This window comes from Heterocephalus glaber, unplaced genomic scaffold (assembly GCF_053883595.1).
Source record: "Heterocephalus glaber isolate CG9 unplaced genomic scaffold, H.glaber_assembly_v1.0 deba00001550, whole genome shotgun sequence".
Classification (NCBI taxonomy): domain Eukaryota; kingdom Metazoa; phylum Chordata; class Mammalia; order Rodentia; family Bathyergidae; genus Heterocephalus; species Heterocephalus glaber.
Window position 1 is genome coordinate 8,387,878 of NW_028258343.1, and position 24,543 is coordinate 8,412,420.

Below are 24,543 nucleotides of genomic sequence, written 5' to 3' on the forward strand. Positions count from 1 at the left end.
ACCAATCACTCATGCTACATCCAAAAAGTCTGATTATCCATAAGTAATAAGTGTCTCCATAGAAACCAAATAGACAGCGAAATCTGCTCACAGTGCAGGATCTGCTTTAGCAAATGACTTCACTTGGAGCCAAGATTTTGCTCTAAGTTGGGTTACACATCATTATATACTGATATCATTAGATCTTACATCTCTGGAGTTTCAGACTTGAAGATTACAAAAATCTCTGCATGTGGAGAACGCAAGATGGGGAAGAGAAGGGTTTGAGAGGAAAGATTTGAATATGCAGTTGTAAAAGTATCAAAGCAGATTCTATGCTAAGTTCTGCCAAAAAGAGAACAACTGTCATTGTCCGTCAGCATGCCGCCCTGAAATTATATTCTCTTCTCCAAACAGAAGCAGTCATCAGATTATCAAAATAAGATAATCCTGCCTCAACTCAAATAGTTCTTACATGGAATAAACACAATGCAATCAGCAGACAAGCAGCTATTTCCCTCCCACACAAAGTATAATCTTCTGTGAAATATATTTTTAATGAAGAATACATAACCCTCCTACATGTTTGCTTCTGCCCTTATACACTCCTCCACAAAAAAAGCATACATACATTTTAAATAAAGGGAGAGGAATTTTATTGCTTCTAATAACATCCCCCACAACGTAGGGCAGAGAAGAATAGAAGTATGTTAGCTCACCGCCAAAAGTGTCTTTCTCACATGTTACTCAGGGAAGCAAAGCCAGTTACCAGTGACTCCTGGGAGATAGTACAATGGCAAAAACATAAACAACGGATCTCACCAGACTTTAATACCTTCTTTATACGTGGATACATTATGAGGGCTTAATTCATTCAGCTTCTAATGACTCAAAACTCAGAGCTCTGAATTTTAATCTTTCACAAATTTCAAATTATAAATTGCTAGTCATGAGTCATCCTACTTTTTTCAAGAAGCAAGTTTTCAAAAGGAAAGTTTTTTGCAGGTGAGGTTTACAGTGACACTCATTTTTCCTTCTCCTTCAGTCATTTGAATTCTAAGTGCCTAAAACTGAAACGCAGTGACTTGACAGGTGACAGGATTTTACCATTAGAAGAGCTGGTTTGAAAGGAGCCCATAAAAATAATTATAATGAAAATAATTATGCATGTCCATGCTATTGTATGGGAAAACACACAAGATTAAAAAGATTTTCCACTAGAGATTTATCACCCTACAAATCTGTTTGAGGGTAACAGACTCTGGGATAATTCTATGAGCTGGGTCCTAGGAGGCAAAACATTAAGAAATTAGTTACAATAGCAAGTAATCATGGTACTGTGGTACATTAAGAGGCTATGCTCTTGTTTGGGGGGCAAAAAGAATAAAACTGGCAAGTTAAATCAGTATTTTTTTCATAGTGAAAAGTCTTACAGGATCCAAAAATTAATTTTGCCTGAGTAAATGACATAACTGGATTACACTTAAAGGAGTGTTTTAATTTTGTCTTAATAGTCATTAAAAAAAAACAATCGCTGAAAAGATAGCCTGTAAATACTCTGCATCTCAGAGTTCCTGGATTTACAAGTGCACCCATCTGCACTCAGCCGGAGGTCAAGAGAGCCTGTGGAGAGAAGAGAAAGAAGAGGCAGAAAAGGAGGAAGTGAAAAGAGACTGGAGAAAAAGTTCAGGAGAATGAAAATGTAGCTGTTAAGACGCCAGCAACGATCTCACCACTGTTCTCGAACTGTATTCACACACGTGAGAAAGAAGTGGGGAAAAAGAAGAAAATGAGAAAACATTTTTGTGTATTAGTTCTAATTCATCTACATACACGCTACACACACACACACACACACACACACACACACACACACACACACACACACACACACACACAGCTTCCTTCCCAAAGCAGGTTGAAACAAGGTGCCGGTTAACTTATAAAGAATCACCTCCGGATAGATACCCAAGCAGAGCTGGATAAAACACGGCACCACATTCCTGCCACTATGAATGCTGGGTGCCTTTAAATTTTAAAACCTCTACACTTATTCCTGGTGTGAATAATCCAGTTGCTCAAGAATCACTCGAGTCAATTTGAAAAACAAAACCTTAACTAATCAGAGAGCCCTGTGTTAATCCAACCAATGCCTCGGAGTTACTCCGTGTCTTGATGGCAAGGCTTTGAATGCCTACTTTCTAGATCCAGGAAATGCACCTTTCCCCACACGCAGCCCCAGAGGAGGGCCCTGAACTGGCTGAGCCAGAGCTGCCACTGTTCACAAAAGGAATTCCCCCTCCCTTCCTCTCCTTCGCCCTCCCCTTTCTCCTCCTGTCCCTCCCCAGTCCACGCTGCTGAATAATATCACTTGCTACCTGCCTTGATCAACACCGTGAGGCCCTGTCTTCAAGCATTCAGAGAATTTAACCGCCCGGAAATTCCTGTTGTCCATTCGCTGAGGTCACAGATAAAGCTAAACAACAGCCGTGGTTCCCATCAATCATAAGTCACTCACTGATAGAATGTATGGTAGGAGACCTGATGTAAGCGAGTCACCAGAGAAAATACCCACTGATGACGCATATCCAGGCATAAAAATAGTTGCAGGGCCCTCAAAGGGATTATTCAACAGCCTACATTTAGTCTTTCTTACAAGAGAGCTGAAGTCAACGTGCTGCAGCTAAGTGGCTGGAGAGAGTGGAAGTTTAAGCTCCTTACCAGACATAACCACAAATAGCTGATATAAGTAAGCTCCTGCAATAACCGGCTGTTTAGCAAATTTCAGCACATTTTTATAAGCATGAAACAGTACCATCACCTAGCTCATAAAATGCCTCATAACCTTTTAATTCTCTCATGTTCTCCTTCCTGTACTGATTCCTCTTTTTGTAAGATATGGTCCCCAAACATTAATACTTAGTCCGAAGAAATACAGCCACAGTTGCTTCCTGAATAAATGTTAGAAAAATAACCCAAATTGCAGTTCTGCGTCTATAGCTTTTTTAAAGTATGCTTCGAGTACAGCTTACTTATAAGTTTCACCAAAGAAGCTGACACTTTGTCTACTGTATTCAGTTATATTTTCCCTGAAGTAGTTGGATCACTTATAGACATGATCATCACATCTACTCTATACATCTACTACATGTACAGTCTTAGACATAGCAGGCATTATTTTTGACAAATGAGTAGATGAATGAATGAAGCAATCAGTGAAATGTTATGTGCAAATATTTTAATTGAGCAAGTGCCAAGAAAGATGTTAACAGAGACTGAATCCTAGGTTATGGCTTTGTGTGTGTGTGTGTGTGTGTGTGTGTGTGAGCAGAAAAACAACATTTTACATGTGTAAAAATGTTAACAGTTTAAGTCCCATTCTGTTTTTCCTCCCACTCAAACATATGCACAACTACACTGCAAAGTGGGTCCTTCACAGAACTTTCAGATCAGAGAAGGCTGAATTTTGGCACATTTCCCTATTTGAATGTCTAAAAATGTTCTCTTCCCGGTTTCCTTTAAGAAAACACACTGACACAATGAACAATGAAGGCAACCTGCTCAGACAGAACCCAGAATTCTGCCTCAGAACTGGAACATTTCCCTGCTTACAGTATCCTGCTAGGTAGGTTATTTACCACTCCCTTCCTAAAAACGGACAGATTTTCACTGTTACCCAGTTAATTATCAGCCAGGGCATATTTCTCTGTGATGGAGTTTATCTCAGTACTTAATGTTATTAACTATCCTGCCCACGCAACTGACCAAAAAAAAAAAAAAAAAAAAAAAACCCTCTCAGTAACATTGCTAAATTCTCGATGAGCTCATTCAGGGGTTCAGTCTCTAGAGAGTGATTCTCCAGCAACAGTGAACAGGCTGACAAGTTTCTTCCTGTCCTGGAAGGTCCTCCATCATTTCCTGAAGTAGGATAACACTGCTATAAGTACAGATAAATACAGGTGAAAATTATTTTTAGTACTACGATTTCACAAAGCGCTCACATTTCTCGTGCATATGTGTCAATAGTGTGTGGCCTAGTTTAAAGAAGCTAGCCAGAAACGTTCACTGGTGCCCCCTAGTAGAACGTGGCTGAAGAAATTCTGAAGAAACACACGTGTATCTCCATTATTCCAAGCACAAAAGTTGCAATTCTCAATCACCCTACGACTCAGCCATTAATTTCTGACATAAAATGTGAGATAACAAAGCAAACTGAATCGAGAGTCTGTTTCCTAAGATTTCATTATTTGTTTTCCTTAATGAATAAAGAAAGATTTATCGAACAGGAAAAAATTTAAAAGATAAAATGAGACATATTCCTCTTTGCTAAAAGACAATCTCTTTAGCATTAACTGACTCAGAAACCAGAAAGATTTCATGCATTTGACAGTCTTCCGTCCGAGTGCTGTAGACTGGTCAAGTCTAAATTGAGGCTCCTCAGATAACTTGAAGCGAATGCCAGTCTCTGATTGAGACAGCGTTTCAATCACACAATCAACCCAGAGATCACAGATTGAGTGCCATTACAAAGTTATTTGCATCAGCATTTCTGGCTTTAGTAATTCCACAACAATTAAATTTACCACATATTGGCAAAACAATTGTTTTTTTTTAAATCGGAATATCCTTACCCTAGATTCAAAATTATTCTATCACTATGATTATTTAAATCTGCGACAGCATTTCCTGCCTTGTCTATTTCCAATGGAGAGTTTAAGTAAAGCATTGCTTTACAATAAAAAAATGCCCCAAAACATTTTAGAGAGAACCTGCTTTTATTTTTTGAAACAGCAAAAACTATAATCACTTGGTCATTAAACTAAAGGCCTGATTACTTAATTATCTGGACAGAATTGGAAAAAGAGAGGAGAGTATATACCCAATATACCAAAAATCCCAAAAGCTTTTGCAGTAATAGGGACTCTAGGAGCCGTATTTGAACTCACCCCCTATGTCACTAATAGAGCGCTGTAACCACAAATCTTTCCACATGTTTTAACTATATCAAAAATGGGAAGGGGCCGGGGATTTAGCTCAGTGGTTTCGCCGCCTGCTGTGCAAGTGCAAGGACCGGAGTTCGATCCCCGGTACCTAAAAAAAAAAGGGAAAATATGTCCCTCATTCACTATCCTATGCCCAGCCAAGGGCAGATAAATCACATTTAGAATATAAGGTTGGTGATCCCCTTTTTCCCCCCTTTTACAGTGCTGGGTATTGACCCCAGAGCCTCTACCATTGAGTTATGCTCCACCAGCAGTTCTCCCTTTTCACCTCAGTTCTACCGTGGAATTGTTTTAGTCTTAATTTTTTAATGACATCCTTAAAATGTCTCACTGTTTAACAGCAGCCTTTTTCACTGGGCAAGTAAGATTGCTTATTGGACATTTTATAAGCTAGTCAATTAAGTCATTTCCTTTATCCTTTCCCTTCCCTGAAATGTTGTGTATGCCTGTACACATTGTCCTCATGCATACACACACACTCCATCTCCTACCTAATCTCCTGTGAGGGAGGCGAGCATTCTCCAGGCATTCAAGGTGAATAGTGATAACGCGCCTCTCCTCTTCCTCAACACTCAGCTCCCGAGTCTGATCCCTACCACTAGACAACTTTAGCAAGTTTCCTCTCTGCCTTCTCTCTAACTCTGCTGCCATGACCATTCATTTTGCTTTCAACACACGTCCCTTCTCTCAGGTAAATACAATAACTCTTCTACATTCTCCTTCTCCTCCCAAGCTACATGACCAAGGAATTCTATAAAACATTAATCTGACAGCGGTATGCGTGCCTTTAAAATCCATCCGTGGTTCCTGCTTGTAGCGAAGTTCTCTAACAGAAATCATCTCAGGCTATCGTTACTCATTTTTGTGTCTGAACTCCCTATTTGGTCTTGAGCTCGCCGAGGTGGAGTCCATGCTCTGACCACCGCTGGCCCTCTAGCTCCCGGCAGAGTGCCTGGCCTGTCTGTGGAGTTAACACCAACGGAAAGATGGGGCACTGCCCGGACATTGCAACTGCTGCTACATTCAACTGCAGCACAGAAAAAGAGAGCATGGTAGAGGCAAAGAGTATTTCTCTTTCAAACCAGTGAAGTCAAGGGGCTTAGGCAATGATATAACCTCTCTGAAACTTAGCTGCTCCATCTACAAAATGATATTAGGATAAAATGAAATCACAAACGTTACGTGCCTACTATAATATACTACCTGGCACCTAACAAGAAGGTGCTCAATAAATGGCAACTGATTAACGTGCCAGGTGGAAATGTGCAACAGATTAATATTGATTTCTGATGTATAATTTTTATATATATCAAATTTCAAAATGACCTACTGCGCTGCTCTCCACTAAACACATCTGTCTCTCTATCTGTACTTCCAAATCAGTAGCCTCTATAGCTACTGATACTTGAAGTGTGGCTAGTATGACCGAGGAACTGCTTTTTACATTTTAATTAATTTAAACATAACTAGCACCATGAGACCAGCAGAGTGAGTGACATTGCTGGACAATGAAGACCTATTTTGACCTTGATATGAGAGAGTCTCTGTTATGTTCCTGTCTTCTCTTTTGCCCAAGTCAGTCATGTTTACAAGGATTCAAGTACCAATGTTCATTAGGGTCTACGTCTTCATTTGTTCATCCTACACTGCCCCTTTGGTGGAAGACATCAAACCTGAGTGCCTGAAGTTTCTGCTCCCAATGCATATTGGCTCCAAGAGGAGTAGAAAGGGATTTACAGATGTAAAGTAAGACCTTTAGTCCAAAAAGACTTAACCCCAGAAGCACAAGGTCATAGGACACCACTCCACATACAATATCTTCCTTCCAATAAGCTCTTCTAAAATTTGCATCGTTATAAAGGTAATGCAACACACCTCTTATTTTATGTGCATGTATTAATGTGCTTTCTCTGCATCCCTTCTAAAACTGTAAATTCGTTGAGAGTAGAATCTTACTTCACGCTTTGTGTGATGGAGTGTCCACATTAAATGAATGAGTCTATGAATGAAAGAAATGAACCTCACAACCACTCAGATAGATTGAGTACAGTGACAAGGGCACGGGATTTGGGACTGAACAGCAGCTCTTCAAATCCCAACTCAGCCACCACATTCTGTGACATCTGAGAAAATCATCTGACCGCCCATCTAAAAAGTGATGGTAATAAGAACTACAACTCCTGACTATTTATAATCAAATGAGAAAAAACAGATATATAAATACTAGTGCAAGTAGTGTAATTGAGAAAGTTATAAAAATAACATTTAAATTTCCACCTTCCATATTATTGTAGAAAACAATATCCTATAAATATGAAGAACACTACACCTGTCTTGCTTATTTGGATGAATGCTATAGAGAAAGATCATTTTTAAAATAATTACAAGGAAAGTTGCACTTCCTTTCATAAACTCCAATAAAAAGACTCATTAGTTCATTATGATCATTACCCACAGTGTACAGCTGACACCGAGGAGAGGTAATAGTTTGCTCTTTTATGAGTTATACCACATGTGCTATATTTACAAGGTCAGTGGCCCTTAATACTACTTATTAATTAATACCAGCCCGCTTTAGTTCTGTGCTTGTCAGTTCAGAAGGTACTCGCACCCACATTCTTAATGTTATTTTCAGGGCAACTCCAAGATAGGCTGAGAATTTTATTATTTCCATTTTGCAGAAAGGTATATAATAATAATAGTAAGTAAAGCCATAGGTCACTTGTTCTAAGTCTAGAGAGCCTGTCATTATACTCAAGGAATTTCCTAGTGTTTCACATTTCCAAAAGAAAACCCAGATTTTGTTCATGTGTTCCCACAAATAGAATTTTAACATGAGACACTGCACTGTACCTCTATCATATTTATGCATATATAAAATTTAATATTAATATTACATATAACGTAATAATTTTAAAAAATGTTTTCACCCACACTCACTCAGTAGATCTTTGCAATGTCCTATAAAGCAGGATGCCATGCAGTACAATCCCTATTTATAGATAAGGGAGTTAGGGCTTGGAGAGATCTCGACTCTTGGCCATGTTTTTCAGGATAGAGAAAAATGTTCTATGTCCTTGAGCTATGGGTACAAGTCTACTTTCAACCAGCTGAGTAACTTCAGGTAAGAACCCAACCTCTCTGAGTCTGATATTCCTTCTATCTTTGAGTCATTCACAGATATCAGCAAACTATTACAATTCTATTATTCTGCCACTTGCTACCAAGAAGCATCTCTGAAACAGACCCCAGATGGTGAAGTCTCTGCCGGGTCTCTGTTCTCTCTTCCACATTGTAATTCCTCTTCTCACTGTTTCTCCACAATTGAAAAATTGGACCTAATGAAGGAGTTCATTCTGTGTGTTTGTTTGTTTGTCTTGAGAGAGCATTAAGCCCTGTTTATGCCCCGTTTCCTCTTTGATCTCTTGCTATGCCCAGCCAGTAAAAACATCCCTCTACAAGAAAAGCCAGCCGAGACAGCCTGTCCAGGGGTCCCAAGAGGGTGTGTACTCACACAGCCCTTCTCACTGTGCCGCCACATTCACTTTGGGGACAGGAGATGCTTGTTTCTTTTGGTGGCTTTTGATAGCCTTTTCATTTTCAGTTTCTAAAGAAATAGTACAAAACCCAAGGTTGGTACCCAGGTCCCAGACAGAGTCACAATTAGTTTGAAGTGGATGAAGTGGCCCAACCAAGAGCCTTTCCATCCTGAAGAAAGGGGCAAGTCTGGAAGAGGTCAAAGCTGAAGACGCTTGGCGAAAGGCAGGGATGTGTGTGCACAAATCCACACATAGCCCCTCTGTGGGCACAAAGAAAGCTCTTCCTACTCCCTCTGCAGAACCAGAGAAATAAGCAACCTGACTGACATCCTGAAGAGTCTTGGAGCCTGGCAGTAACACGAGCTGCTCGAGGTTATTTTTGCTGATGGCTAGTGGTTCTTGGAGGGCTGTGCTCTAAGTACCCACGACCAGAGCCAGGATGCAAGCCAATGGCGTGACAGATGCGATACGCCTAACTTCAATAAATGCAGTTCATAAAAGCTTACAATAGATAAATGAGATCTGTGAGTTTTAATGCCTTATCCAAAAAAATCAATCACACACCTGTGATATAGCATCCTTGGTTTAAAACTTGGAATGCTGAATCACACAGAACTCTCTTGGTTGAAAATGTAAAACGACAGGAGGCAATGCCCAAGGCCCTGTCTTCAGTGTCAGCCTGCTACTTTAAGTAGGGACTGGGGAGTACGGATTAGAGACTCAGATGGTGCCAGGATCACGCTCTAGTTATCATTCCACTTAAATGCTTGCCACCAATGTGAGAAGTGTAATTATTTCATTGTGGGCAAAAAAAGGAAAGTAGAGCTCGGCGAGGCTTGATAACACACCCAAGTTACAGGATGGCTAAGTGTGGGCCCCTTCCAATACTCTCTATGGGAGTGATGAGGATTCCAAAAGCAAATACCCCATTCATAAAACAAGTCTCATGAAACAATCAGTCCTTTCATTCTCTAACCCACATCCCTACATTGGCCAGGGAGGAACAAGAATAATCTAGTAACAAGGGAAGTGAGATCCAGAGTCATAAATCCCAGAGTTTGTAAACCTGCTGTACCACAAACCTGCTGGGTGACCCTGGCTGAACTAGTTACTCCCTGGGGGATAACAATGGTACCCTACTGCTTTAGGTCATTTCAGAGATTAAATGAGATCATCATACATGTGATGTCCTCAGACCAGGGCTGGCACAAAGAATCCTCTCAAGTGAAACAGGTGTTATTATCAGGTGCATTTGTTTATTTATTTTTTTGGTACCGGGAATGGAACTCAGGACCTTGCACTCACCAGGTAGGTGCAGCGCCACTGAGCCACATCCCCCACCCCTATCAGGTGTATTAGTATTTCTGTTCTACAGGTGTGTACGTCGATTTACCTTAAAATATGACAATGTATAGTGACCAGAAAAATCATGTCACAGCTAGTTGTTGAGCAGGAACTTACAGACATCATACTCAGGGCCGGGGATTTAGCTCAGTGGTTCCACCGCCTACCTCGAAAGCGCAAGGACCCAGTTTCGATCCCCCGTACCACCAAATAAAAAAAAGACATCATATTCAGCACTCACAACTTTGTCAGGCAAGGGATTCAACTCCTCTTTGCAGCTAAGGGGATGGAGCCTCACCCACAGGGGTCTAGTAACTTGCCCAAATTACAAGTAGGAAGTGACAGCAGATCTTAACTCCCGGTGGACTTCCAAGAGTGTACTTCTCAATTGAGAAATAGTCCAAGAATGCCCCGGGGAGCTGCAGGAACAACCTTCAGCCCAGTTCTGTTCCACACCGGTGGTTAACTGTGCCCTTGGGTCAGTCCCATGACCTCTCCACCCTGTTTCACCTGCCAGCCATGAATGAATGGTTTTTTTCTTTTGGTCTAATCTCTGCTGCAAGTTAACCATCCATTATCAAGCTAGAGGTAAGTCTGTGAGAATAATAAGGTTTTCTGTAATCCTTTTAAAACTCCCACTATTCTGAGTGTTCCTTTCTGAGCCATAGGTCTTCAGAAATCCATAAACACTATATCAGACTTGGTGGCAGAGCCTTGGTGGCATCAGCTCTGTATTATATAAATCATGATAAGACTGCATTAAACGCATACCATAGCTCCTAAAGCATCCTCACAAACAATACTCATTTAATTCTCCTGACAATTTAGCAAGATGGCTATAAGACTGTTTCTCACATGAACAAACCAGACACAGATCAAGTCCATTGCCTGGAATCATACAGTTACTAAATTGTACTTACCAATGGAATACGCAGGTTTTCTGGTATCTATGTTTCATCCACTTTACTTTAGGTAGCTCTGGGGAAATATCAACACTTTTCTTTTGTGATATGCTCTGCTCAGTAAGTTACCAACCTATGATTTATTATTAACATCCCTTCTGTCCTACAGAAACTCTTTCACTTGTCTTAACAATACAGTTTCTACGAACTTCTATGCTATTTTCCAACATAGCATGAGTTCTAGCCAAGAGAAGCAAGACCATAAGATAATTTCCCAAAGCTTGGGTGGTCAAGAGGACAAAGGTTACGTTTCTCTCATCACTTTGTCACCCGGAGCCCCTGACTGTATTGAAGAATAGGTGTTGAATGAATTTTACTGAATAAGGCTCAAAAAAACTGTAACGTCATACGTTGTATATACATATATTTCTATTTTGAATAATCATTTTTAAGTACTTTTAACAGAAGTTATATATCCAGATAATATTTGAGTATTCACAATGTGCTTTAACACTGTTCCAAACATTTCAGATTTACTAATTTGTAATAACAATTCTGGGGCAGCAATTCTGTGGGTAGAGACTATTACTATTCTTATTTTATGGATGGGGAATCTGAGTGGCGTTAACTTGCTCAAGGGTCAGGAACTGGTGAGGGGTGGAGCAGTAATTTGAACCCTGGGACTCTGGCGTTCACAACACATTGTGTCCCATGGGTTCAATGCCAGACACCGTCCTCAGACACCACTTACTCTCCACAACAACTTCAGGAAGAGAGGTAGAATCTTGGAAACTGAAGGTTGCCTTTATAATTCCCTGGCATGATTTGATATTCAAGAGAAAAAATAAAATAATTTGATTTAATTGTTTATAACAGCCCTGCTCAATAACCAAAGCTTATGAAAAGTAACACATCTACCACATTACAACTGAAAAGACTGCTGGAAAAATACAACTTATACTGTAGGTATATTTTAATTTTAATACCTGAAGTTTGATTTTATAATCAGTTTACCTCTTCGTGGGCAGTACCTTTTATTTTTTATGTAATCTTATGCACTGCATATTTTTTTTCATTTTTTCAATTTGCATTCCTAAAATTGTCAAGACTCTATCTAGCATCCATTCAAATTTACCTTTTTATCATGAAGAAGTCTGCAGAGACTTAAATTCTTTCTTTTCCTCGCCTGCTTCAATCTTACTTTCTCATCATTTTTATTTTCTAGTTTCCCTTTCTTGTTATTTACTTTGTTTCTTGAGCAAAATGATGTAGGGCAGTGGCCAATACCACATCAAACTTAACAAAACTTGAAGCCCCTACTATATAGTAGCTTTCTCAAAGCTGAATGTGGGCCTACCCACATCGTTATCTTCAGGCCTGAAGCCCCAAATATAGAGGTCTCATCAAGTTTCCAGGTAAATTCTCTACATACTGAGATAAACCATAGGGTTTTCAATCTGGTAATTCCTACAGGTGGTTCTTCTATGAACACCCTTTTCATTTAGCAATGAGGATGTGCTGCTGTTGTGAACTTACTCTCTAGACTTCTGTGGAGAATATCACACAAAATGGTATATTTTATGTACTAAAGATTTTAAGACACTCTATTTCAATGTGTAGGGCTGAGGAACTACAACTGGAGAATAGAGGGTGGAGCAAACGAGGACTCCAAATGTAGCAGATCAGCCCATTTCAGCTGCAGTTACCAAAGCAACAAATTACTATCTTGAGTGTGTTACTGGTCACTGGGGTCCTTCCATTAACCTTCATTACCCAAAACTATTTTATTGAACCAACTAATGGCTGATGTTAGAGAAAAATGCTCCAGTCTTCATTTAATAAAGAAATTCTTTATTAATAAATGTAAGAGATAAACTAAGACTTAAAATGTGACTATTCTGAGAGGTTATCTGCTTAAATGTTTGATTATTTTCCATAAAACCTGATAGAAAATTCAGATTATTGGGGTTAATAGACAGACTACTACAGTCATTCCTGTCACATCACCTAACCGGTTGGCCTCGCACCTTAGTTGCTCTGCAACCCCAAAGAGTCAGCAAGTTTCTCAATTCCTGCCCCCAACAATTTTTCCTCTTCCTCATTTTCATCCCATTTTCCTCCTCCCCTTCCCTCTTCCTTCCCTTCTTTTCTTCTTCAGGTTTTCTCCCTGTCCCTCTCCCTCTTTTCCTTCTCCCCCTCCTGCTCCCCCTCCATTCTTTTTGAAAGAGTAGTCTGGTCTAAATTCCAATTGGCATAAAATATGACTGCTGTTCTTCTAATTCCAGTGCTAGAAAAGCTCCTGGTAGGTTCTCGGTAATGATTCCCATTTTTAAATACTGATGCTATAAACAACCAAGAAGATCGATAGAAAAAGGGACAAAATACTTCAAGAGGCACCTTCTAAACCAGAGTATCCAATACCCCCCCAAAAAAATGTATAAAGGGGGCTCAACTACCAAATAAATAAAAATTAAGCCTACAAAGCGTGACGTTGAAATACCTACCAGGATGAGCAATGTGAGAAAAGTGAAAATACCACTGCAAAGTAGTCCAATTAGACCCTCACATGCATTGTTGGAAAAATACATTGCACACCCACGAAAAAGACACAGCAGAAACTACAAGAGTTGAATGCACAAGCACCCCAACCCAGCAACTCCACTCCCAGGCCATAACCAACAGACATGTACTCCAGTATCCATATAAGCACTATTTGTCATAGCCAAAGCACACGTGACCCAATTCATCAAAAGTGGAGTGAAGGCCAGGGATTTAGCTCAGTGGTTCCGTTGCCTGCCTTGCAAGTGTAAGGCCCCGAGTTGGATCCCTGGTACAAAAAAAAAAAAAAAAAAAAAAAAGTGGAGTGAATAAAACACATTCATATAATGGAATTCAATACAGCCATGAGAATGAATGTTACATGCAACATGAACTAATTCCACTAACATGTTAACACACTGCTGAGTAAAATAAGCCAGACACAAAAGAGAACAGACAATATGATTTCATGTAGCACAAAAGCAGGCAAAAGATAATAAAAGTTAGGGTGGTAGTTACCCTGAGGTTCTTCTGTGATTAGAAAAAGGAACGCTGATTATGTTCTGGCTTCTGATAGACCTGCTGTTCAGTCTGTAGACGTTCATCAAGCAGTCTACCTCCACTTCTGTGGGTATGTCATATTAAATACAAAAATAACCCGGATATATCCTGCCCTTGATTCTCCACTTACTCAAAACACCCTTGATTTCTTTCTCTGTCTCACCCTATAGACTCTACAACTCTTAAAGTTAAGGCTGTCTTTTTTTTACTTGGATTCCCTAGTTCCCCAGCAGAGACTGGACAACATCTGCTCTCAATAAATGATCCTGAATGAATGAATGAATGAATGAATATGTGGTCTCAGCCCCACTAATTCCATACTTACTCATGCTCTTCACTCTGAAGTCTGCACTTTGAGCCTCTCCATTTTCAAGGCCTCTCCAGTTCTTGATACTGGCCTCAAGAGTCCACTGTCATGATAATCTGCCCTTTATTTGAGAACTGGCTTTGAGTCAGGAGCTTGAGGTAGATTTTGTCTTTCACCTATCACAAACAGCCTGCAGGTTAGTAATTATTCCCCCCACTTGACCGACCAGGAAACCGAGGACCTCAGCGATGAAGTAACCTTCGTATGAATACACTGGTGAAAAGCTGGAGAAATGAAATTGAGATGCAGATCTTTCTCATCTCAAAGCCAGAGATCTTGCCGCAGACCATACTTGGAGGTTGCTGCTTCTCTCAAAGACTTGCTCGTCTTCCTTATCTGAGCGACGTCCTCCTGTCCACCTTGTCACGCCAGCTGCAGCCTTCGCCTTCTTTCTCCCTCCCCCTCACACCAACTCAGTCACTCAGCAGGGCTTCCCAAGCATGACAGATGACAGTCCATCCTGCACCCATTATTCTCAAAACCACAGCATTACTCCAGGGCTTCTTTTATTCTTCTTTCTGAAGATGACTGGAATTGTCTGCACAGCATGTCTCCTGAATCCTGGCTTGGTTTCCTCTAATTCATTCTCATGATGCTGCCACCAAGAGCTTCGAAAGATGCAAACTGAACATGCGGTTCCTCATTCAGAGGTCAAATACACCAGTAAGGCATATCCTGCTCAACCTGATCACTACCACACCCTCCAGACCCTTCCTTGGGACTCTACCCCTCTAGTGCTTCTCCTACAATTCAGCCATGTGAGATCTGCTACTCACGAAAGCCCCTGCTTCCCCATCTCTGGGGCCCACATGCTAGAGCTTATCTCCCTAGATACCTTTCCCCTGGCAAGATGCAACTCAAGCATTCATTCCCCTGTCAAGCCCCTCGGGCAAAGCTGGCATTGCTTTCATGTCACAGCTAAGCGTAGTGCCTCCTTCTCAGATACCCCGTTCCACAATGTACTGTGATCTTTTGCAGTGTACAGTCTTCACTTTTAGACCAGTAGCTCTCAGGGGCAACCTGTTTTATTTTTCACATGCCCAGACCAGTACACAACAGTAAGTCGAAAATAGCTGAACAAGTGAATTAATAAATGAAGCTGATTATATATGGACAGGTAAACCTAATGGCAGACAATTTATTTTTAAAGAAAATCCCAAGAGAATGGTCCAAGCAGAAGCAAGAGGAAAGGACCAGGTTGGTCTAGGTTATTTCTCTTTGTGAACTCTACTAGAGAGTAGCTCAAAGCTTGAGCTGAAAACAACATTTGAGTATGGTGTAAATGTTCTCCGGAACACAATGTTCATATTCATTTTCTCTCCCCCCTCCCAACCTCACATCGGCCATCTCCTACTGCCACCAGAGCCATTTGTAATTCCGGGAGGGATAAAATTTTGGAGTGCAAGGGTAAAGATCGGTATTGAATAAAATGTCTTTTGCATTTCTAATTCCTAAACCCAGAGATGATAATCATCCTGAGTCAACCACAAGTTTTATGTGACAGAAAAATGGTATCAGACTTATTGAAGATTATTCTCAAAATAACTAGGAAACAGCAAAGCAGTCTTTTTATCTCCAGGGTCAGTTAACCTGGAGTACAGTAAAAATAAACATTTTTCAGATTATTCTATGACTTCTAAGACGCGGGACAGAAACGGACATATGAACAGCTGAGTTCCGATGCAGTCTCTTCTGAATGGATTCACTAAGGACAGTATCAGAAGGGCTGCTGGGGCTGAGCATGGCCGTGAAGCACAGTAAGAGGGGAAACTTGATGTTTGAGAGTTGAGGAAGAGGCTGGGAAGCATGGCAGGAATTCTTAATTCACTAATCACTCCACGGCACAAGGCACTTTGGCCAAAGGTAGGTCAGGGGTGACCTACAGAACAATCCTCTTCCTACAGAGGAAGCGCACTAGAGCAGTCTCCAGCCCCTACTGGCCACAGATTCACAGCTCTCCCCAAAATGAGACTGGAAAACAGGGGTCAGATGTCACCCAGAGACCCCCAGAAAAGCACTAACTATTCTGACTTTCCAACAAAGGTGGGGAGTGTGCGTGCGTGCGTGTGCGCGTGCGTGCGCGTGCGCTTTGCTCTCGGTAGTATCCCTGAACTGCCTTTCCTGCCTCCTTGCTGGAGAGAGGAGGGCAGTGAGTGAGGCAGCTCATGTGAAAGATGAGAGGGCAGCTGATGTGAGCTCCTATCGGGGCTCCTTGCACAAAGGCCTGATTATAACACGCACATAAAAATGCGTGGGCAAGACCGAGAGGGCTGGTTCCCCCACCCAAACTCATTTTCCACCCCATGCTTTGAATGCATTTGTGTATACACACCCACTGTCAGACTCGGTTCCGCGTGTTGCCATGGAGCCGAAACCTCTGTAGCTGAGGAATGATCACACTGCTTTATATATATATATTTTTTTTCACTTTCTAGAAAGTCTTTATTTTTCTGTTGTGCATATAGTAACTGCTTTTTCCTGTTACCCCAAATGACTATAAATTTTAGTTTTTCCATGAAGTCACAGAAGTATTCTTCACCAAAGAAACAAAAATATTAGATACTCTGAAAGATGTTGACTAAATTGTTTTATATGATTAGGAGTAAGAGTGGCTATACACTTTTATTATGGCCAAATTTTTAGTTTTTAATGATTTATTGTTTCATAATGAGGCAACATTCCAACAAATTACTAGCTTTCCAATTTGCAGTACTATATGACTTAGTATGCAGCATTTTTGTTTTAAAACTAGGATCAAGTTGAATGTGGCTTTTTAAAGCTTGAAATTTTTAAGCTTTCTGTATATTTATAAAATCTGATATAATGCCTCATTTACTTTATTTGAATACACTCTTGTTGAAAACAGTAAATTTATACATCAAATGAAACAATAAGCTTTTAATATAAAGTACAAAAGAAAAAATATTCATGGAATAGAATTTGTATGCAATCAGACCTTTTCTGGTGTTGAAAATGTAGAGTCTTAATGTCAAAGAAGTTAAGAGAAATTATTAAACCTTTTATTTTTAGTTACCTTCTTATTGCAACTCAACTTAGTGCATTATGAAAAGCTGTATTTCTAATAGCAGAGGTGAGAATCACTGCATAATATGAACTCCACTGGAATTTCAGATTTTCAGTTGTATTTGTGCTCTGCATAAGCTCTATCAGAGTTTTTTGTTTGATTTTAACTTATTCCTTGTAAGAGTCCTACAATGGAAGCTGCTGGCAAAATGATTTTTTATTTCATAGCACTCATATGCCAGAACTTGAGAACATGCATCATCTGTGAGCTTCTCCCCTGCCTGCCCTTTCTAACAGAGTGTTTATGACCTTATTGCGCCAGCGGAGTCCATAAGAAGTGCAAAATATAAATCAATTCATATTTACTAAATACACCGTGAAACACATAAAACAACTCCTAACCAGTGGCTATTTTCTCTGACATGATAAATCTAAATATTAGTTTTACTCTGATAATTACTTTTCAAATAGGCTTCAAAAATCAAACCGATCTCAAGAATACATTAGCAAATACTGCATAGATGCACTTCCACAAGTTCCTCTTGGATCTCATTTCAAAGCTCAGCTTCTACCCAACTGTTTGGAATTAAATAAAAGAATCTTAAAAAGCCATGCAAAATGAGTTCCTAAGACAAACCCACTATCTGCACAGCCTCTCCCTTTTGGACTCTGCATCTTTTAAGAAAATTAGCTTTATGATTTATGTGACTTCTGCAAAAACAAGTGCAAAAGAGTGAAAGAAACTAATATCGATTCCCTACCTGGAAATCAGCTCGGTCCTAGTCACACATTCTCATACTCATGAGCCATAGTTTTTCAGGTAAAATCAGCAATCTGCTGACAAGAAGTTGAGTATGAGGACTTCTCCTCCCATAGTGCATGCATTAAAATGTGCCTATGAAAATGGCCTACAGCCACAACATTTCATCTATCAGTTTGAAATATGAGAGTACGGAGGAGGAAGAGGCAAAACAGGTGAGGAATACATGCTGCACCAAACTCCAAGCGATACCACAGTGAGCCACAAAATACAATTTTTTACATTAGAAAATAGTTTATGAACAGTTAAATGAATGGCATGGCACTGGATGATAGCCCCCCAAATAAAATAAATATCCACAAGTCCATACTGAGATCCATCAAGTAATCAATCATACTCCCTCCATTTGAGAGAGAAAGCATAATTCTTCTGCCCTTAAGAAAAGAATTCAAAAAAGAATAGTATACAGAAAGAAAGAGAAAAGCAGTAACTTCACAGGCTCCAGTAAACTCTGCTTTAGTCAAGTGATCAAGGTAAAGTCACCAGTGTTGATGGGACCTTGCCCCCAACAGAACGCAACGAAACGGATCCCTCACCTACATGGTGCTCTGCGCCAGACTCACAACCTCAGTCTACAAAATTCTTTGCCAGTGCTCTTCAAAACTGCTAATGCTTAACAATGCAAGTGGAGTATGTAACGAAACACTATGTTGTGCTATTATATGTCACATCACCTTTTATATTATATTAAATATTTTTAAAGTGAGTAGTTAATACTTTAGGCAACTCTCAGACAAACCAAATTGTTTAAATCTGTTAACTGGTCTTCTTCAATAGTAATTCTATCTTGAAAATAATTTTTCTTCTTTGATTTTGATGTTTCCAGAACACCTCTAGGCCAGTCAATCTTTTTTGTTTTGTTTTGCTTGGGGTTTTGTTTGTTTTGGTTTTGGTTTGGTTTTTGTGTTTTGAGACAGGGTCTCACTATGTAGTTCAGGCTGGCCTGGAACTCACAGGGATCCTCCTGCCTCAGTCTCCCTAGTGCTGAGATTATAGGTGTGCACCACCATACCCAGCTTGTGCCAATTAATCTCAATTGTCAATCTGACAGCTCTTTTTAAATTTTGGATTACTGACTGGATTGGGAGTCCCTGGAGAGGTGATTGTTGATGTTCATAGCTCAATGTGCTGCTAGGAGGTGAGACCCAGTTGGAAGACGTGGGTCACTAGAGGTCTGGCTGTGGAGGGTGTATCTCTCTTGGACCCTCTTCCCTTGAAGTGAGCAGCTTTGCTCCACCACACCCTTCTACCATGATGTGTCTGCCTGGGATCCAGTCAACCATGGACTGAAACCATGATCCAAATTAAAACTCTCCTGCTTTAAATTGCAGATGTCGGCAGGAAAGCTGACCAATAAAACCTCAGAGTCACATCTTCAAATGTTGTACACTTTAGTATTTTTCTTACTGCAGACGGTATAGATGTTTTTATAATGACTAGCAACAAGTGCCTGTTACAGATGATTCCAGAAACTAGTGAAGCAGACTTACTCCCCATTTCAGTGGTACAACCCAGCCCTTCTGAGCAGCCAGGCGCGATGCCCCATGCTGCTTGTGGACAGGCATTCCCCAGGCTCTGGGCTGAGTGACAGCAACCACAGCAGCCCACAAGACAGGGGGAGAACTGATGAATAAAATGATAAAAACCTGTGTTGAAACAGGATGTTGGGGAGGTGCAGAGGAGCAGAATATCTCATCTACCTAACTACCAAAGCTACTTTGGACCTCCTCACAGAGGCCCCTTTTGCAAAACTAGGAACAGTGTGGCGATAGATCTTTTTCCAGTGTTTTCCCCTTAATTATAAATGATTTAAGGATTTACTACTGTACAACACATCACTCAGACACAGGGCTTAAAAAAGGACTTACTGACCCATTACCACCATACTCAGCAGATGTGACATCCATGGAAGACGCTTCAGATGGTGATTTAAAAACAAACATTTTTCAAGCCGGAAAGCATATTTTCAATAAATCTGCCCCTGCATTTGAATGAATTTAACTTTAAACCACTATTTCTACTCTCATCTATGTCACTTAGTAACAACAACAGGAAGAATCATTTACAGACTCAGGAGCTGTCCCGTCAAAATTAAAGGCAAGAAATTGTGAAATAAAACATAGGACTTCACTTATACACAATCTCAAGTGGAGGTTTCACTCTTAAGAGACGCTCCATACTCAGGGCAAACGATGCGAGTGTTTTCCATTCATACACACACTGACTCTGACAGCTGGTATAAAGGTTAATGAAACAAAACAAAAACATGCAATCACCACTATGGTGGTACTGTTTGGACTCATTTTGAAGTAAAGTGTTATCAGAAATGATGGCTTCGTAGAGCCCATGATACTCATTTCTCTCATCAATCTCACGTTTGTCTTGCTTTACTGATGATTACTGAAACAAAATTTTTTTAAGTACCAGAACTAAAGCACAGCTCAGTAGCAATCTGCTTCTTGTAAGGAATCTCTGAAGACCTCTTCTCTGGAAGTGTCCTAGCAGTGATCAGTGATTTCATGCCATCTACAAGGAAATAGAGGGCCAGGTGGCACTGCAGAATGAGGTCGAGGACCGGCAAGATGAGCAAGACGTAGCCAGCTCACTCGCTGCAAACTAAATATAAATATGAAACTTTATATCAGTACAAAACTGGAACTTCTTCTAGTTTTTAGACTTACAAACTCGATGTGTTCTGATTTTCAGCTAGTATTTGACCAGTATCTTCAAATGAAGTGGGAAATTACACAAATGGATTTGAGGACACATTCTATTTTGTCTTTCCACTTATTAAACCAATCATTCCCTAATACAATTTACCCATCCTTTTAATGGACTTCTCTTTAAAATTTTACTTCTATAAACTTAGTATTAACATTTTGAAAAGGATGCTAGAGAAAATAATGTTGTTATGTATACTTTACATATATATATATTATAAATTTCCCTAGAGATCTGTTGTTCACACTGAACAACAGAACATCAAACTCGAAAAGGCATAAAAAGCCTATGAGAAAATACAGTTGTTAAGGACCCGAGTTCGATCCCCAGTACCAAAAAAACCCCCCAAAATACAGTTGCCACAGATTTAGAGATGAATGTGATGTTTCATTCCAAATATCATCACACTTGCACAACTAGTAAATTTCCTTATCAGTATTCTCAGGCCTAAATCCCAACTGCATATGAACATTAGTTCATATGCTTTTTGCAAATGAAAATAAGGCAACCAATGCAATTGATTGCCTGATGAGAGTGAAAGACAAATAGCCTTTTATAACCCCTCAAAAGAAAAAGAAAGGAACACATGAAAACATCCCTACAAATACTGAGGTTTTGTAGCATAAAACAATACTTCATTTTCATCTATCTCCAAATTCATTCTCAACCTTTCTAAGTGGATCAGATATTCAATCTGACATCTCCACACTATTATTCAGCAGTTAGGTAACCACGGGAAACCTGTGCTTTTGTATCTATTGACCTGTAATAACCGTAGGCTGGCAGGTCATAAGCACACAATAAGCATGACTCCTCTTCCCTCTACGACTTATTAGAACCAAGTTAATCAATAACTGTTTAGATGATTTTGCCTGTCCATTTATTTTGTCATATTTTATATTAAAATTTACCTTCTAAAACCATTTAAGGGAAAGCAATCTTCCATTAGCTTTTTAAATTTTCTCTGCCTTCTATGAGATACTGGAAGATATACTGAACTCCCATCTCTAAATCAGAGATAATAAATATGTTGATTAGCTGTCTACCAATAAGCTAAATATTTATCAGATAACAGGTTATTTTAAAAGGATGATTTTAAATGACTGATTAAACCAATAAAAATATGGAAATATATTATAATTTCCAAAAGTATCTTCAATTTAGGCTCCCTTTTGAGCCTTAGAAGGAGAAAACCAGCAACAAAGTATAATTTAGATAATCAATAAGGCCCTGCTAAGATGATTATTGCAAAAGACCAGTAATTTGAAACCACATTTTAAAAATCATTACTACTTAAATTGATATTAAGTAGTATGCTAAATGCTCAACACCACATTGAAAAATAATGTCCTAAATGATTAACAACACATGAAAAAATTGACTTCCAAATACAGAATATTTTTAAAGATATATAGATATAGATATAGACATATATCCCCTTTATGGGAGGAGGTAGTTATTAGGAATTGAACACAGACCCTCTGTACTGAACTACATCCCTTACATCCCTACTACTCCCCCCTTTTTTAAAGACAGGGTCTCCTTAAGTCACTGAGCTGCCTAGCCTGGCCTCGAGCTTGAAGTCCTTCTGCCCTCCCTGCTAGGATTCCCGGCCTGTGCCACCATGCCCGGCTTGAATGCAGTTCTTAATGTACCAGCAAGATTCACTGTACTCAGAAGGTCCGGAATATAGTATTCATCTACTATCTAAACTCTTAATCTATAAATCCACATTTAATCTCTAAATGTTTGATGATTAATTAGAGTCTCTAAATATTACAGGTAAAAAACGATGATTAATTCCTCTGCTGCTTGGCTATTCAATGATTATAGAATATACCATTCTAAAAAAACCCAATCCAGTTGACAACAGATTAAGAAGCAACAAGACTAGTGATAATTAGAGGAACATTACTAATGATAATCAGAGAACCATGTTACCTTTATGACTGTAGCTTCTAAATACTTCAAAAATATTCATGAAAAACTAATCAAAAACATAATATAAAGAAAAGCTGAATTGTTAGAAATGACAAACAAATTTAAATCACACTGAGAAATAAAATTAAGGGGCCGGGGATTTAGCCCAGTGGTTCCACCACCTGCCTCATAAGCGGAAGGACCTGAGTTCGATCCCCAGTACCAAAAAAATAAAAGAGAAATAAAAGTAAGTAAAAGTAACAATAACTAATATTCAGGATATGTAAAGAGTTCACAGAAATGTATTTTTCAAAAATGGCTAGTAAATAAATTAGAAAATACATGACAAGTCAACTCAGAAGAACAAATAAAAAAACAAACTCACTATTTTAAAGCAGCAAACCAAAACAATGAAAATTTTTACTTTGCTATAGTTTTGATAAAAATGGAAAGTGATCTAAAAATAGAGACTGTGTATAATAAAAAATTATTCATGCCCTTTGATGAATAATCCCATAGCAAAAAAAATTGAATATTCAGAAATAAAAAATTTTGTAGAAAATTATTAACATTAATCTAGATCAAAATTATCCAGTCATTAAAATTAAAATATGAAAATTGGAAAAGTGGAAATGTTTACAACAGGAAGACTTCGAAAATAAGAATTATATAAAAATCATTAAACTTGTTAAAATTATATCAAAATCATTAAACTATTTCAAATACTTGTATCTGAGCAAAGACCAGAGTACACAAGGAAAAAATTTAAAACAGACTGATACATTGTAGAAGGTGAGGGCATACTTATGTTTTTTCTCTATCTGTGATACAAAACTGCTCGGGTGATAAGTTAAAAACTTGTACGAACAAATGAGTCACAGTAATCTGGTCAGCCCCAAAATAAAATCTTCTACATGCATCTATCTATACCTACCACAAAGCACGGGACAATTCATCAATGGCCAAACCTCCAACACCAAAGCAAGCCTCAAATGTTACATGAATAATCCATACCACAACCACATTCTCTGAGCCATTATTCCATGACAAGGGTTTTTTAAAGCTTCCTGTAGAACATGAGGCTAAAGAGTCTTCATTTTTCCTCCTTTTCATTGTACTGCCTCCATTATTACTATGGGAGCTCAGTACACACTACCAAATCATGTTGTTTGAATACAGGCAGTTCTCAACTTACAAACACCTGACAAAAACCAAAAATAAAAGCAACTGCTGCTGTGCCAGGGTTGTCGCCTCCTAACATCACCAGAGGTCTTGCTGTTACCCCTGGAGAGAATCAGCTGTTGTGAAGAAATTTTAAACTTTTTGGAGAATTTGAGAGGAGAAAGATCAAACCAATAAAAGCAGGACTGAATAGAGAAACCATGCTGAGCTGGTATCCTCAGTAGTACTCACTAAACCTTGAATGAATTAATAATTAATTAATTTCCATGTTTGCCCCTGTAATTTGAGCCTCATTACTTTACCTCTCTCCTGCCCCAACAGCCTATTAACAACCCTCTTTCTTTGGCTCCTGATTTGTGGAGTTGGAGTCAGAACCCAAAATCAAACAGCCATGATCAACAAGCTGACCCCTGGATAGTTCACAGGGGAGAGAGCTTGGGGCAAGGATGGACCCAAAAAGATCTATTTCAAAAGTGCAGCCAAAGAGCACAGGATACAGAGACAAGGAAAGTCAGAAATGGTGAAAAAAGTTGGAAGCTTATTAATAAAAATGCCAAATGAAAAATCAGGGAAATGAGAATGTGATACAGAAGCAGTAAATATGGTATCCAAGTGATGGTGTACCGGGACTGGTTTAGGGTGA

The 24,543-nt window shown here is 39.3% G+C and overlaps 1 protein-coding gene across 11 annotated transcripts in view; it reads right to left on the reverse strand.

The window, feature by feature from the left end:
- Positions 1 to 24,543, reverse strand: part of Hivep2 (HIVEP zinc finger 2) — a 182,523-nt gene that overhangs the window by 121,194 nt on the left and 36,786 nt on the right. Inside the window, exon 1 of one of the 11 annotated variants that reach the window (XM_087190049.1) lies at positions 2,362 to 23,076. The exons of the other annotated variants lie outside the window; for them this stretch is intronic. The gene's annotated coding sequence lies outside the window, so the exon portion shown is untranslated. Of the gene's footprint in view, positions 1 to 2,361; positions 23,077 to 24,543 lie in introns of those variants that run through there. 11 annotated transcript variants of the gene reach the window in all.